A 15,268-nucleotide genomic window follows, 5' to 3' on the forward strand; every position below is an offset into this window, starting at 1 on the left:
TGCTCCCGCAGAGTATTGCAAGAGCTAATTACACAACTTATCTTCGTTTTGCGGATCGATAAAGAGTGTTTCCTCATGCGCTTAGTGATAAGCTACACCTGTGCGAAGCAGGCTGTGAACTAACACTGCTTGAGTTTGCTAAGTTTGGGGGTTTGCCCTTCCTTTGTAGGATGTCTGTATAAGCAGGCAGACAAAATGAGGTTTAGTTACTTTCCTTAGGTAGTAAATCCCTACAGCACTGGGATTACCCTGCAGGAACTTCCACCCACCTCCCGGGGTGCTAAGCAATAGCGTCTCTGCTTAAAAACAACGCGTTTGTTTTAAGCCCACTCATTTATGCTATTAATAATTACGGATCTTAAGAAGCTTGATTGCCCCAACTAATCTTCTGAGTTTTTGGCAGTTTTGCTTTGATGGTGATGGAAGGATCACTTTCGTGGATGGATGCATCTCCAAGGCTTCAAAATACTGCGCTTTGCTACAGCAGGGGACTGAACAACTATGTTATTCATTGACTCCAAAGCAGAAGAATCAAGTGATGCTTCGGGCTCATGTGCAATATAGGACCCCTGGCAGGCCAGTGCCCTTGGGAAGAGGGTGCGTGCGGTGAGGTGGCCGCTGCTGCGCAGGCGGGTCGCGGTGAGCCTGGGAAGCCAGCCGCCGTTAGCGTCAGGGTAGCTTGGATGCCAGCAGGGATAGCAGTTCGGGCAATCTCTAGCAGGTAGTGGACTGGAGATGTGTTTCAGTTGTTAAGTGTAGGGGATGCTTCAACGTCAGCGTTATGGCAGATACGCAAGTAATTATTAGTTTTCAGAGGAAAAGTTGCTTTCTCTTCCACTCTTTTTTCAGTTACTAATTGCAATTCTTAACCTTTGCTGTGCTTTTATCTGAACAGTAATCCAAACTGCAGTGGTAGAGAGAGACCCGAGGCTTTTCCCAATCCCTCTTGGAATGTCATATATTCAACCTGACTCTCAATACTACATCAGCCACGCTTAGGCTGAGCGACATAGTGTTAGACCAGCATTGCTTACTGGTGACTGGAACCATGTTTTATGCTTTATGTTGATAGGTGGTGTAGCCTTCCCCTCTAAACAGAGTGGTGATGGTTTTTAAGGGGACTTCAGTTTTTTATCAGCCATTCATGACTCCTAAAATAATTACAAGATGATTCTTCTGCCTCCTTTTCTGTGGTGTGTGGATCCCTTAACATGGCACTGCCAGTTCCTGGATTTGGATTTCACAAGCGCTTCAGTGAGAAAACACTTACCAGCTTCAGAGCTACATGACAGGCTAGAGCAGGGTTATGTCACCACTTGTGTGTTAGTGTCCATCAGAAATGTGAAGATGTGTGGTTCCTGGCCAGCTCAGCTGAGCTGACAGAAGTCTCTAATGCAGATGAACCTATATGGGCTAGTGATGATGTAGCTGAGAGAGTGGAGGACAGTTTTAATGTAAAGGTAAAAGCAATAAAGCAGATCATACAGCGATAAAACACCGCTGGGTGTTGCCTTTGAGGCAATACTGCTGCTTCTTAACCCCACTTACTTTAAAGGAGATAGAGTGACTGTCCTGTGATTTTAAGGCAAAATAAAAATACACTAATGAATACCTTGAGGTGGAGTTAATTGAAAAAATTAGTTACTAAAAGCAAATGATTGGCTTTGTGTGTGTGTGCATATATATACACATAGATATATATCTATATATGTATCTCAAGGCCTTGGATTTTGGTCAAGCCATCAAGACTACTTCTGTGTGTTCATTCTTTTCCAAGAGGAAATGTGCTTTAACAGAACGTCATTAGCTTTATGCAAGCTCCATATATCAAAACTGGCACTAAATCAGTCGGTTCCTGCCTGTTCTGATTGTTCTGAAAGTTGTATCTGAAAGTTGTGATGTGCTGGCAGAGCTTTGCTGTTTAAGGCGTTAGTGACCCTCAGCCATCAGTGTCGTCCCTCTGCCAGAAGCTGCAAATCTGCAAATGGGACAGGCTCAAATGCGTATCCGTATTTCAGGAGTTCACGATCCAATAGATCATTTCCAGTTTATGCACCAGGCTCCAAGCTGCAGCAGCCATGGCTGAAGCAGCACCTTTGCTCCTGCTGGACCTGCTCTGGAGAGGTCCACAGGATGGACAGGGAAGATGACTGTTCTCTAGCGACATCCTTCACTGTTGCAGCTCCTCATACGCCAGGCTTCACGTTCGTTAGGACGCTGTGTTAAAACGAAGCTGGGGCTTTGAACAAGAGCGCTGGATGTTCCGACAGTTTGCGCAGTGGGACTCCATAAATGTGTGATTATTGCTGCTGTCAGTCAGCAGCGCGCACACCGCACGGGGAGTACAGCCTGCGACTCCTGGTTCTGAAGCCGGAGCTCTCTGCCTACGTAAAAGGCAACTCGGGAATTCTGCTAGCAAAGAGGATGGAGAAGCACTAAGTTACCACACGGGTTAAGTCTCCTGGTCCCTTAAAAGGTGGACCTTGTTCGGGTTTTGCCCCTGCCTCCCTAGTTCTGGTTCTGTGAAAACGAGTTAACTGCTGTGTAGATTCCCACTTGTATTGGTAACCTGCTCGCTTTTGCACGGAGGCTGTGGTTTAACGGCACGGTAAATTCAGCCTTAACGGCTCCCTGTAAGAGGTTCTTTGCAATGGTGCAAAACACTGGCCGGCTGTTAACACCATCGACTGGTTCCAGTTTGTTCCAACTTCGTCACGATGGGGTTTATGATGGGTCAGGACTTATCCATCCTTATGCAGCGGGCTCAAAGCCAGCAAAAACCCCTGGGATGAGCTTGACTACGCTTTTTCAGCAGTACCAGAGTTGTGTGCCCAGGCCTGGTTCAGCTTCACTTCGGTAGCGCCGTTCGGTCTAGCTCTGCGCACGGCTAGTGTGGATGAACGCGGGACGGGAGCCGAAAGCGTCGGCTAAGTTACCCGGTGCTGACAGGTTTCCCTCGCCTTTTAGATCTGCCTCCATGACGAGAGGACGGGCGAGTGTCCCGCTGTTCGCTAGGAAAGAAATGCAGAGGGATCAGCTTATTTCAGTGGAAAGAACCATAGAAAATGCCACTGGATTTCCGAGGAAGGCTTTGGGAACGGCATAAAACACGGCTTTGGTGCACGGCAGCTAATCCAAATCAGCTACGTGGAGCAGTAACCGTGCTTGCTGAGCGGGGCAGGGGCCTCGGGAGACGAGGGCTCACCGGCATCGGCTGTCAGGGTGACTATTGACAACTGCCTTAATTTATCTGCATGTCTGTAATTTCTCGGAACAATTTTTCCATTCATAAAATAAGGAGAGTGGCACAAACCGTTGTAAGACACGTTGAGATCTGTTGGTGAACAGTGTATAAGAGGTAAGTGGTGGTGCATAAAGTCTTTAATTCAGATGTCAATTGCCAGACTTAACGCTGCAGTAAAACTATATCCTGCAGAAGTTGATGGATGTTCACTCCCACAGCATAACCACTGAAAAGGAGGATTTCATGTTTTCAAAAGAAGCAAGTAGAGCAATTTCCAGAGATGTCTTTTGAGTGTTTCTTTTCTCTACAGGGTGATGGCCTAGAAAGACTACGTATTTGTCTTGCTGGGAGTTCTATTGGTAAGATAAATGATGTCTAGGGATGCCTCCTCAGAGCTTTAAATCAGCTTCTCAAGTCAGGCATTATGGATCGCTTTACAGAAGTGGGGAGTTTTCTGGTTGCTATGGATGTAGTCATAAAAATATTTGCTTTCTAGAATGATTACACTGATTCCTTCAGGTTGTTGCTTCATACCAGCGTGTTGCTAGATACAGTATCTCTCTTAAAGCTTGCCCTGGTAATTTTAAGGCTTGTGATGGCTATTTATCCTTAACAAAAAAAAACACTACAAGCTTGAAAAGGTTTGGAAGGTAGTTATGCTATAGCTGCAAGTGAAAATTTATGATGGTGTAATTTTCAGTAAATTGTTATTACAGGCGCATTTCTTTGATATACTACTGCCCGGAAAAGGACACGTGCTTGAATTAGAAACCTGATATAAGGTTATTTGATTTATTGGCACTACATAAAATTATGCCTCAAACTCTCATTTCTTGGCAAGAAGGAATGATTTTGGAAACACTATATCACTCTTTCCTTTTCAAGTGTAAGACCTTCAAGGACTTCAGAAAAGAAGTTTTGTTGAATTCACTTATTCTGATAGAGTGGTGAGTCTCAGATTATTAAACTATCTTTTTGGTTCAATAGATTTTTTTTTCTTTTTTCTTTTTTCTTTTTTCTTTTTTTTTTTTTTTTGAGAGGCATAAAAATCTTTGACAGGCTCTCAGGTTTTAGATTAGTTGTTAAGAACAAAATAGTATAAATGTTAATAACAACAGAAACAATACGACGGGAGCATCTACTGTGAAAAAACTGTACTTAACTTTTAAAGCTCCTCATGCATTCAGCATTGTCTTCTTAGTTTTATGCTTTCTCTGACTGCTGTTAGGAGTTTTGTGTATGTGACATGTCCTTCTAGATACCATGCTCCTCCTGCACTCAGGTTCTTGGAATGACCCTCAGAAACACAGAGGAGCTTCATAAAGCCTCTTTCCTCACCCGAGTAGCAGCCAGACTTTTTCTCCTATCAGGAATAATAATGTTTTGTTTGTTTGTCTTTATAATTCAGGTTTTACTCTAGTTGAAATATCTCTGCTTGCGTGAAGTTGACAGCACTGAGGCATCTTCTGATGCGCTGAACAAGTGCTTTGCCTAGGAGAGACGTACGCAAGCTTGGGTTAAAACGCCTTACTTTGAATTACTCACTGAAAAAAGTTATGCTGTTCTAGGCAATTATTTCATCCAGTAGCTTTGTCTTTCTGCATATGAATATGAAAATACACAGAACGCAGTTAAGGCGCTCTCCTTTGCTCTTGGTCAGACCAAACTCTCTCCAAAGTCAAGTGTCAGTTCTGCCTTTTTTTGGATGCAGTCATTCCCCCACTAACCCGCGCTGACCTTAGTCTAGTGGATACACACGTCTATGCGACCCCCATCTTCCTTTAGGATCATATCATTGTTTGAAGTTCTGTTTCCTTAAAGGTCTTCGGTTTCCTGGACGGGATCAGGGTGTTTCCTTGGGAAGAGAGGATTGTTTGGGTGACACAAGAAAACAGAAGCTTTGAAAAGCGCTGTGTGGCATGTGCTCTAAGTGCTAGGATTGACATGATAAGACAGCAAGAATGCCTCTCAAATTGAACATAGATATTTTACAAAAGGTCAAAAATGCAAAAAATTCTCAATAGCTCATGGTTAAGGTGGAATATGTGTGAAATGTCCTTATTGCTTCATGAGAAAAATGTTTTGAAGCCATACTTAAACATAAATGTAATGTTGTTCTTGGATGGATAGTGAATTAGTGAATATAATAGCCATTTTTTTGGTACCTACAAAAATTCTTATACAACCCAAAAGTCTTTTTTTTTCTTTTCATTTGGTTGCCTAGGTCTATGCTGGTGTTGAGAAACATGCAGTCCTCCCTCTATTTCTAATGGAAGAGGTACAGCTTCCTAGGCGCTTGCTTTGGAGGGATATGTCTGGGAGCATGACTCATGTGAGGATGAGTGCAGAGGTATTTTGCTGGAGCCATTGTGGTCTGAGGACAAAGGCTGATGGTATCGTTGGAAAAATTTAGGCTTGCATCCCTGAAAACTACCTCGTTTTTCCAACTCGGCCAGCTAGTCCAATAAAAAACATTATGGAAGCTATAGATTTTTTAAAAAATACAACATGCCTAGTAATTGTACCATGGGAACTGAGCTGCTTGTGAAGGGAGTTGACAGTGTATTGTCAGATACAGTGAAAGATGGAAATTTCTGATGCTATTTTTTGTCCTAAAATGAATACAAATCCTGGACTTGTATGTTTGTCTCTCTCCTTTTTTTTCTGCTTTTGTTCCCCCTCCACCCCACCTTGTTGTGTTCTATTTTCCTCTTTTTTGCACCAGAAATTGTCCCTTCCTCTTGGAATGATTTATTACACACTGATATGGCCTCTAGAGAAAGGATCTTAAAGTAGTGTATGCCTATCAAAAAGCTTCTCAATGCCACATATGACAAAGGAAATACAGTATATTTGTCTGCAGTGTAGTTAGAGGGTGAGCAGGGAAAGGAGGAAGACCAGGAGGTTAATTGTCTGGGTTGCACAGTCTCTTGCAAGACCGTGAATGGCCCCCAGGTTTCTGATACCTGGTTTTAACCATTAACAACGTGCTGCTTCTGCCTTAACAGCAGGTGCCCTTCACTCCCACCTCGGGATGCCGGGAGCGTTCCTATATACTTGCGGAGCTGCCGATGTAACTTGCCGCTCTGTCCTGTGGCTGTGCAGAGCCGGAGCAGCCTTGGCAAAAGGTTTTGTCTTAAAGATTGAATTCTCAAAACCAAAGAAAAATTCCCGTAGGGGTTCGGAGCCTTTCTGTACTGAAAGCATAGCGAGAATTACGGCGTGTTCCCCTTGTTCAGCGAGTGCATTCTCGTTCAGCCTGCTGGTCTCTCCTGGGAATAACAGTACCATAAATTCAGTTTCTAATGGTCCTGCTTTTATATATAGGGAGGTGTATGTGGGTATTTTCTTTTAGCTTCATTTTTCTCTTGAATAAATTATATATTGTAACAGCGTGATACTTCTGCACTTGTTCCAGTTTCAGTTCCAGGGAAGCAGTAGAAATTGTGCCCTTGAGCACCAAGCCCTCTTTTGTAGGGTCAAACAGCAAATAAATTTTAGAGTTGATCAGACCTTAGGTGAGGCAGTGCCGCTCAGCTGTAGCCTGAGCCAGCTCCTGTGAAAGCTGTTAGTGCTGATCCACCTGCCTCTGAAACTGGGGCTCTGGTGAAGGAGGGCCTGAGCAAAGAAAGGTCGAGTCACGGCTTTCTGCGGGAGCCGGGTCAGGTCCAAGGAGGGCTTGGTGTTAGGTTTTTTGGTAAACCGGAATAGACTGGAGTTTTGGTTGCGCATTCATTAACGCCATGTCCAGGTTTCCCCAGATCACCTCGTTACAGGGATCTGGGCATGATCGCTTTTTTTACTGAGTTAGAGAAGGACGTTGAGTGTGTACACTGTGGGTTTTGGCTAGGTACGGGTGTGCAGATGACACTGATGGGACAAAGCTTTCCAAGCAAAACACGCACAGTTTCAGCAAATTGGTATGGATCGCGGGAGGCTGTAGCACCTCAGCGCTTTGTTCTGGCCCACCACGGTTCTGGTCCAGGATGAAATGTGCTAAAAGATGATTTTGTAGAACTGAGGTGAACTGAGCTAGTGAACTAAGCACGATGAAAATTAGCAAGATGTTGTCACAGTCTTTGGAGATACCATGATCAAGTTACAAAAGACACATATATTGAAAAAGTCCTAGTTAGGAGTAGAAAGAGGTCATTTGGGGAAGACAACGTCTCTGATCATACTCTGGTAATTGCTTTTGTGTTCGGTTGATAGCTTCAGTTGATGAGCACAAACTTTTTTATCCAGCAAGGCTGCTGCTCCTGAGACTGCAGCTCCTGCAGCAGCCGATAAGCCGAATGCTGCGGTTTTGACTGAAGTACGAGGAAATAGGGGAGAAACAGTGCTGCAGGCAGCGTTTAAGAGTAGAGGGGCAGTGGGACAACCAAAAAGTCCCCAACAAAAGAAAAACCTCTGCCATGTGTCTTTAAAATGACCCTTGCACTGATAAAATCAGCCTTGCCCATCTCGGGCTGGAGACGGCCGCCGTAGGGCAGACTCTGACGCAGTGAGGAGAGGGAGAAGCCGTGGTTCGATGCCTGTTGCACTGCTGTGGGATTGCACAGCATTGGCAAATGCACCGCTGTCTCCCGTAGGCTCGGAGAGCAACTACAGCGCATGCTGGGGAAGGTGGTGTTTTTATTACGTTCTTGTAATAGGGGGATGGGAGGGGAGCCTCCCCCCATGTCCCCAAATGACAGCATCTGCCTTTATTGGGTTCTAGTTTAATTTTTAAACCATAATGTGTCTTGCTGCCAGTGATTTCATATGCTGTGTCAAAGAGCTTATGTGCGTATAGGCACATACAAAACCATTAAAAGAACATTATTAGGTCGTAAGCTCAAGGACTCGGAAGTTAGGAAGTGCCGGAGCTGAGGTTTCCTCTGGTGGTCTGGTTTTGGTGCTGCCCAGTGTTCAGGTGCCAGAGCCCTGGCAAAAGCAGCCCGAGCACATGCTGTTTTGGTCCAGGAGCTTCTCCCACAGCCATTGCGCAGGACAGGTTTTCTGGGAATGAATGAGGACGTTTGCGTACAGCGCTGGGAGGAGGCCAGTGGAGAGCAACACAAGGAATTATTCGAAGAGGAAGGATTGTCTCCGAGCTAATCAATTGGAAACATGGTTTTTTATCTTCTGTGTATGCAACTGGTCCTGTGTGAAGCTAGATAAGGCAACTAAGCCTGACATTTCAGTGTGTTTGCTTTTTTCCCTCTTTTTTTTTTCTTTCACCCCCACTCTGGATCCCTGACTTTGGGTCTGAGGGGCAACAGAAATGATTATTTATGGTGCAGCCTAAGCCAGTAGGAGCTATGCTTTGAAGAGACAAAACACAGTGCCATGTTGAAAAAAAGTTTTCCATCCAAATTTGGCAACCAAATTAGTAGGTACTTTTGACCTTCAGTTTTAGTTTGCTGTCTGTAAAATGGGCTTACTATACTTCCTTAGCTCACAGAAACATGTTTAATAGTTTAGTAAAGGTCTGTGAGTGCTTTAAAAGAGCCAACGTGAAAATGAAGCCCGTGAGAGCAGGGCTTGGGTAATGTACAGGGAACAAGTCTGCAGGCTACACGAGTAAATAGGGAGAAAGCAAAATCTTGGCTGCACACTTAGCTAGAAGATATTTTAACATACGTTTGTGTCTGTCTCTCTCTGGAGCATTTCTCTGCCTATTTGCCACAGTTGCCTTTTTTTAGATACTTCCCCCCCACACACACACCCTCCATTCCTTCAAGTCTTCTTGCCCAACAGCTCTGGGCAACTTGCTCAAGGCAAGAACTTGCGCTCTGCAAGAACTTCCCCCAGACTATCCTTCTTCTTGACACTTGACACAAATAATTAGCACAGAAGCAGCAGCTTTCACTGTAAGAATTTGGCAAAACAAACTCTTCTAATAAAAAGTATGAGACAACTGAAAGAACAGCCCTGCTCAGTAAAGACAACTGTCTTTAATGATTTCATAAAACTGTTGGTGGAAAAAATTGTGATAAAATACTGTAGTATTTGAAAATGGTGTTACAAATACTTAGCAAGTGATTTAGGGGACTATTAGTGAAAACTGACGTGTTTGGTTCTTGTACTGCTAAAAGTGTTTTTTTTTTTTAACAAATGCTTTTGGCTAAATTAGTCATAAATGCCATAGGCATATGGCAGATTAGACAGCCTTGTTTCTTGCCAGATCTGCCACTATCTTCTGGTGATCTCAATGAAGAATTTTAGAAAAAACCTAAAACATTCTTAAATACAAGAAATCAGGATATAGGGAAAAGAAGGGTCTCTGTTGGGATCTCTGATTTATAGTTTGTAGCCTTGCACATAAGCATTATTCATTGGACAACATGATAGCGTTACAACAGCTACTTAATATTGTAGAGTGCCAGTTGACCTCCAGGATGAAAATAGTTCTCCTTCCCTGTGGTGTTACGAAGTTATAGTACAGTACAAATAGATATATTATTACTGTCCTATTTAGTGTCCTAGCTAATGTCAAAGTCTGAATGCTAAATAGAATTCCTGTAGGACAGAAAAATAGTTGTCGCTGAGAAATTACTGTATTTAGTTTTGGAAAAAAAAAATGCCACAATCCCTATTTTACAGTTTCAAGTTAATTCTCGAGTTAATGGGACTTGACTTTAGCAAGGAGTGTGCAGGAGAAAACTAATGACACCCTTGAAGAGATAGTCTCTTGTGGTCTGTTTATCTGTTTGAGTTATGACTGCCTTTCCTGAAGAACTTAATTCCTGTAGTGGAGTGGTATACTATAAATATAAGCTTTTGAAGCAACAGATTTGTAAAGCAAATCTTACAGCAGAAACCTGATTTTCTCTAAAGATGGATAAAAGCAATTTTAAGTGTATAACACAAGCCTGAAGAACTATAATTGAACTATGAGACTTGCCAAGAGTGCAATAATGACAAACAACTTATCGTGTTGTTACTTACATCTTCATTGTGCCATTCAGTGTATTTAAAGTTTCCCTATTTGTCCTCTCAGCAAAATAAGGGTAGGAATCTTAGCACTACAATAAGGTTTCCAAACATGTTCACATTTAGGATTTCTTTCTAGACTTTGGCAGTCATAAAACATGAGCAGACACTTGCACAAAGAAGTTGGCGTTCTCTTTAGGTGGTAACAGAAGTCTCTCCTGCAAATGTTTGCCTGAAGTAAGCAAGGCAAGATAATGTGTTAAAGGTGAGATGAGGAATCTTAGAAAGAGTTTTACCAGGTCAAGTTAAAATTAAACAGAGCACACGGCAATAAATGAGATGGCATTCCCTAAGCTTGGTTACATTCTATTTTCACTTTCTTGTTAAGCTAAATAATCGAACGTTAACCTCAAAAAACCCAGTACGTCTAAAATCATTTTCACTTTAAAACTCAGAGTTTTCTATCAATTTTTCGGAGTGTCTCTTCAAACCCGGTCTCATTTTAAGTAAAAACTGTGGAGAAGTGTATTTCAAAGGAACAGAAGATTTCTCGTTGTGGTGGCTGCTGTTTCTGTAACGTTACGTAAAGCCTACAGAAAGCAGAGGACGCCAAGAAGAGGCGCGAGCAGCATCCAAGGGGACTGAGGGCAGCGAATTCCGGCGACGACCTCATCTTCACAGACAGTGTCGGTAGGAAGACGAGGTTGTAACGAGTCGGGTCTTGGTGCTCTTGGCTGGGACCTGTTGCAAACTTCCCATCAACTGGGGTTGTCCCAAGGTTTCCGCGCGTGAAGCAAAACGAACATGAAAGCGTCGTTTCCGAGAAGCTCGCCCGCGCCGGCGAGCGCTCGTATTGTTTGTCGGCTCTTGGGAGTCAACAGCTTCTTTCCGACGGTCATTTCCTATTCCCTCGTTAGCGGTCGGGGAACAATCGGCTCCGTTGTGTCGCCTGTTCGGATCCAAAGAAAAGTCTGTGCACCCAGCTCGCCCGGTTCCTTTCTTTTGCCAGCTACCTGGAATAGTCTAATATAAGAGATCACCTCCCTTCGGACCTTTCCTCTCTGATACCACCGTGTGGACAAATTAGATGGAGATCAGAGGGAGCCCAGCTAATCGCCTTCTCTGTGTTTTTCCGTGTTTTACCTGCTGCATTGGAACTGACGAGCAAAAATTAAAGGCACAATTAAAATGCTTTAGTTACTAAGATCTCCCAACACTCCTGCAGAGCACTGTCTTGCTATCAGTTGTTTATGCCTTTCATACACAAAGTTTCTTTGGCTTGAACGGAGTAGCTGATGGATAGCGAAAAGGGAAGCTGTGCAGATCCGTCCCTCGAGCGTGCCCTTTTACAACCCAAACGTCTAATTTACGTGTTTCTTTAGAGAACCCTGTAGTCGTGCACCCCACAGTTCAAGTTTGCAGCTCATTTCAGGACGAAACGATAATCATTTTGTTCCGCCCACGTCACAGCATCCCTCACGGCGTTACTAAATCCGCGGCGTCAGAACGGCCCAACGTCGCAAACGTCGACCTGCACGCGTTCCAGGCCAACAAGCGAACGCGTCCGATGGCTCTCCTGCCTTATCGCTGCATTCTCAAACAACACGTGCCTTCTCCTGTATCAAAGGCAAATCGTTATGCATGCTGTTGTCCTCCCCTTCCTTCGTGCCAACTAGCAAAGCTCCCGGCTAGTGATGTCTTTCAGCAGTTAAATTCCTTTCTACTTTCATGGTTCTGTTTGCTGAGACCTGTGATATTGTCTGCAGTCAGAAGGTATATTTTATGTCTCCGTGTTTGCACAGTGTTCATCATAGAAGGGTGAGTTTTTGAGGTGTGAGGTTAGAAAAATATAGTATGAGCATTTTGATATAGGAAGAGTTGGTAGCTTGAAGAAAGGGGCACCTGTAAAATACTACTTTTGCAGTCACTTTTTTTTGAATATTCTAAAGATTTTTTTTCCCCCTCTTTGATTTGAAACAACTAATATAATGCTGGGGGGAGGAGGTGTAAATGTGCTAACTATCACTGATTGCACACAGCCTTTTAAACGAAATGCCACAATGTCACTGTTAAGGCTTATGACCTTCTCTTACCCACTCTAGTGGGAAAATAGGAACCTCAGAGTGGGAGGTGAATAGCTGAAATACTTAAAAAGATTGGTGACAGCTATTTGTTTTATCTGTACTATTGTACTTCTAAAGAAGAAAATACTGGGTAGAAAGATATGATCCAAATCTGCAGAAAAGGAGAGGGGAAAGGTGAAAGTGGAATTCACCAAGTAAATATGATTTAGCTGGTTGTATGTACTGAGGGTGGTATAATGTAAATAATACTGCAGAAAAAGGGTTAGATTTTGAGAAAAAAATACTTATAGATGGGAATGAAGCCTGCTATTAGATCAAAGCATACCCTTCAGCCTGTAAACTTGCTGCTAATGAAGTACAGGTCACAGGCGGATAGCCCTCAACAGAGTTAATTGCTGCATTTTTGGACTTCCGTGCTGTCAGCCGCCTGCCTTTGCAGGTCACAGCTGCCTCCACTGACCCAGTAGTTGACCCAATCGCAGTTCCTGATACTTTAAACCATGACAAAAGGTCATCTGAAAGCCGTGGAGGCTGTTGACTTGCAAGCACTTGCAAATCCAGTGCGGAAAGGGTGACAAGGCGACTGCCCTCTCGTTATCACACCTTGCTCCTCTGCTGATGGTTAGCAGCGTAGTAACATTGTCCACTCAGTTCACAACTTAGTCTATGCTTATGCATGAGGCTATACCCTGAAACATCGCCAAATGGTCTCATAGGCTGACCCAGCTTCAGAGGCTGTAATGGGGCAGTGGAGTGGGATGGAGCAGGGTGAGGTGGAGAGCAAGCAGTGCTTTTATTTTTGGTCAACATTTCGATCTCGTGGGGAACAGATTTGCCTGACTTCTTTAGGACAAAGTATCTTGCGCTAGAAACATCAGCAGTTGCTAAATATGTGTGTGGATTGTATTGGTTTTCATGTTAGCAACGTACTTGTCTCCCCAAGGAAAGTGCCATGCCTGATGAGAGCCAGAAAGAAAACGTGAAGGGAATAATATTCCACTGTGGTGTGTGATTGCTCTAAATGCTTCTTTTTCAAGAGTGGGACATCTACTAATCCATGGTAATGCCAGTAGTTTGCAGCAGTTCCAAAATCTGTGGCATGCTGTGAGAAGGCAGTATGGCTAAATTAGCTTCTTTCCCCCCCTGCTGCTTGCCTGAGGTGTGTTGGAAAATCAGATTTAGAGACAGAAGTGGAGTATGCACGAAAACCCCAGATCTATTAGCTGTATTGCAAGGGCAGAGAAGGTGAGTGCACAGAGAGCAGCAGCTAGGAAGGACCCGTTCCTGTTCATTTCTTGGCTTTTCTGTGTTTACGTACTGCAGGAAGCAAATCTAGAAGTTCTTATTTCAGGCTAGTAGCTGTCAAATGCAGACTGTTACGAAGGTTTCCATGCCTCGCCGTCTGCTGCGATTCACAGCTCAGCGTATGGTGATAACCCAAAGCAGTGATTTGCTTGCCTCCGACACGCTGGGCACGGGAGCGCGGTAACCTGGGCTCTGTGTGCAGCTCTGTCACCCGCCGGCGAAGCCCCGGCCTCTGACAGAAAAGCAAAGCAGACCCCTAAGGGACGTATCTGCTCACCTGCTGAAGTCTGAATAAACCAACACCCTCAAATTTTTTGTTTTTCTGGATTGCCGATTTCTTCTCCTTGCACTAGAAAGCTGATTTTTATAGCCAGTTGTTCCAGTCTTTGTTTACCCAAGGCGCACGGAAGCAGTTGCAGTACCCTGGCACACACACTAGCCTGTATACTTAATTTATGACTTCGGTAGTTTGAATTTCAAGTGTCAGGTGTCCCACTGAGCTCTTTGCTTTGTTCTCGTAGGCTATATGCACCATTCGAGTGTTTAGCACAGGGAGCAGACTGGTTGTGGGAAGTTCTTCAGGCTTGTGGATTTTTTTCTTGAGAACTTTAAAAATAAAGTTATGGGGCACTGTAATAAGGAAACTCCAAAAGCACGATGGAACCATGGTGTTTGTTGACGTGTTTGCCCAATTAATTTGATTCCCTTGGCATTAATATTTTCACTTGCCTAGAATTCTGTATCTTAAAGTTACTTTTGCACCCAAAACTGCTTTCCAAGCATTAATGACTGAAAGCTATATGAGTGAAATGTGTAGATCTGCATGCCTGGAAACCAGGGTGGAGCTTTGCAGTAATGATAATAACTGTCATTAAGGCAGATTATGTAGTCAAGATGAATCCTTCTATCACGTGGCGTGCCTAAATCAGGACAAGATTTCTTTCTAAAAAGCATGTTGTAAGCCAAAATATTTGGACCATTGCCAGGGTCCAAAGCAATGGTTCTTTTGCTTTGAGGAGGCCAAAATGGTCCTTTCCAACCATGACATCTGTGAACACAAATGCCTCCAGAAAAGCATATGCAAATGTAAAATATTTATAGACATGCTGTTCTTCTTTGTTGTTATGCAAAGTGTTTTTATAAAGGAAAACAAATTTGCTGGATAAGGAAAAAGATTTTTTTCAGTGAGGTACTTATACAACTTGTGAATTGGTCTTTGTAAAATCTTTAACATTTACCTAAAAGTCTGTATCATGGTTCCTGAGTTTGGACATCTGTATATGGGACTAGATCTAGAAATAATCAACAGGTGCTTAAGTAGAGGTCAGTAAGCATTTACATAAGCAAACAACAACAGGTCTGGATACAGACCTATTTTTATATGTTTTCTGCTTTCTATTTTCAAGCAAAGGGAACAGTTTCAGCTCTTGATGATTAGAGGATTTGCTCTTACAGGGAGCAAAAATTCTGTATCGTGAAACATTAATTTCTGTGTTGTTCACCTGGAAATAAAAAGATATTTTCATTCTAAAATTTTTTTTGAGTGAACAATTAACTTTTTTCTCATCTTTAAGTGTAAGCAATAGGCGTTCTTAGCAGATACTGCCTTTGGTTTTTCCATTGTATTGTAAGCAGCTTTATGATTTTGAATCAGAACTATGGGGACAAAATAAAAATTATTCCCAAAGAAGTAATTATTTTTCTATTGTAATGTAAC

General features: G+C 43.2%; 1 protein-coding gene across 3 annotated transcripts in view; it reads left to right on the top strand.

Moving 5' to 3' along the window:
• The window catches only part of CMTM8 (CKLF like MARVEL transmembrane domain containing 8), a 39,475-nt gene that overhangs the window by 285 nt on the left and 23,922 nt on the right, over positions 1-15,268 (top strand). The gene's annotated exons all lie outside the window — the stretch shown is intronic.

This window comes from Rhea pennata, chromosome 2, assembly GCF_028389875.1.
Source record: "Rhea pennata isolate bPtePen1 chromosome 2, bPtePen1.pri, whole genome shotgun sequence".
NCBI lineage: Eukaryota > Metazoa > Chordata > Aves > Rheiformes > Rheidae > Rhea > Rhea pennata.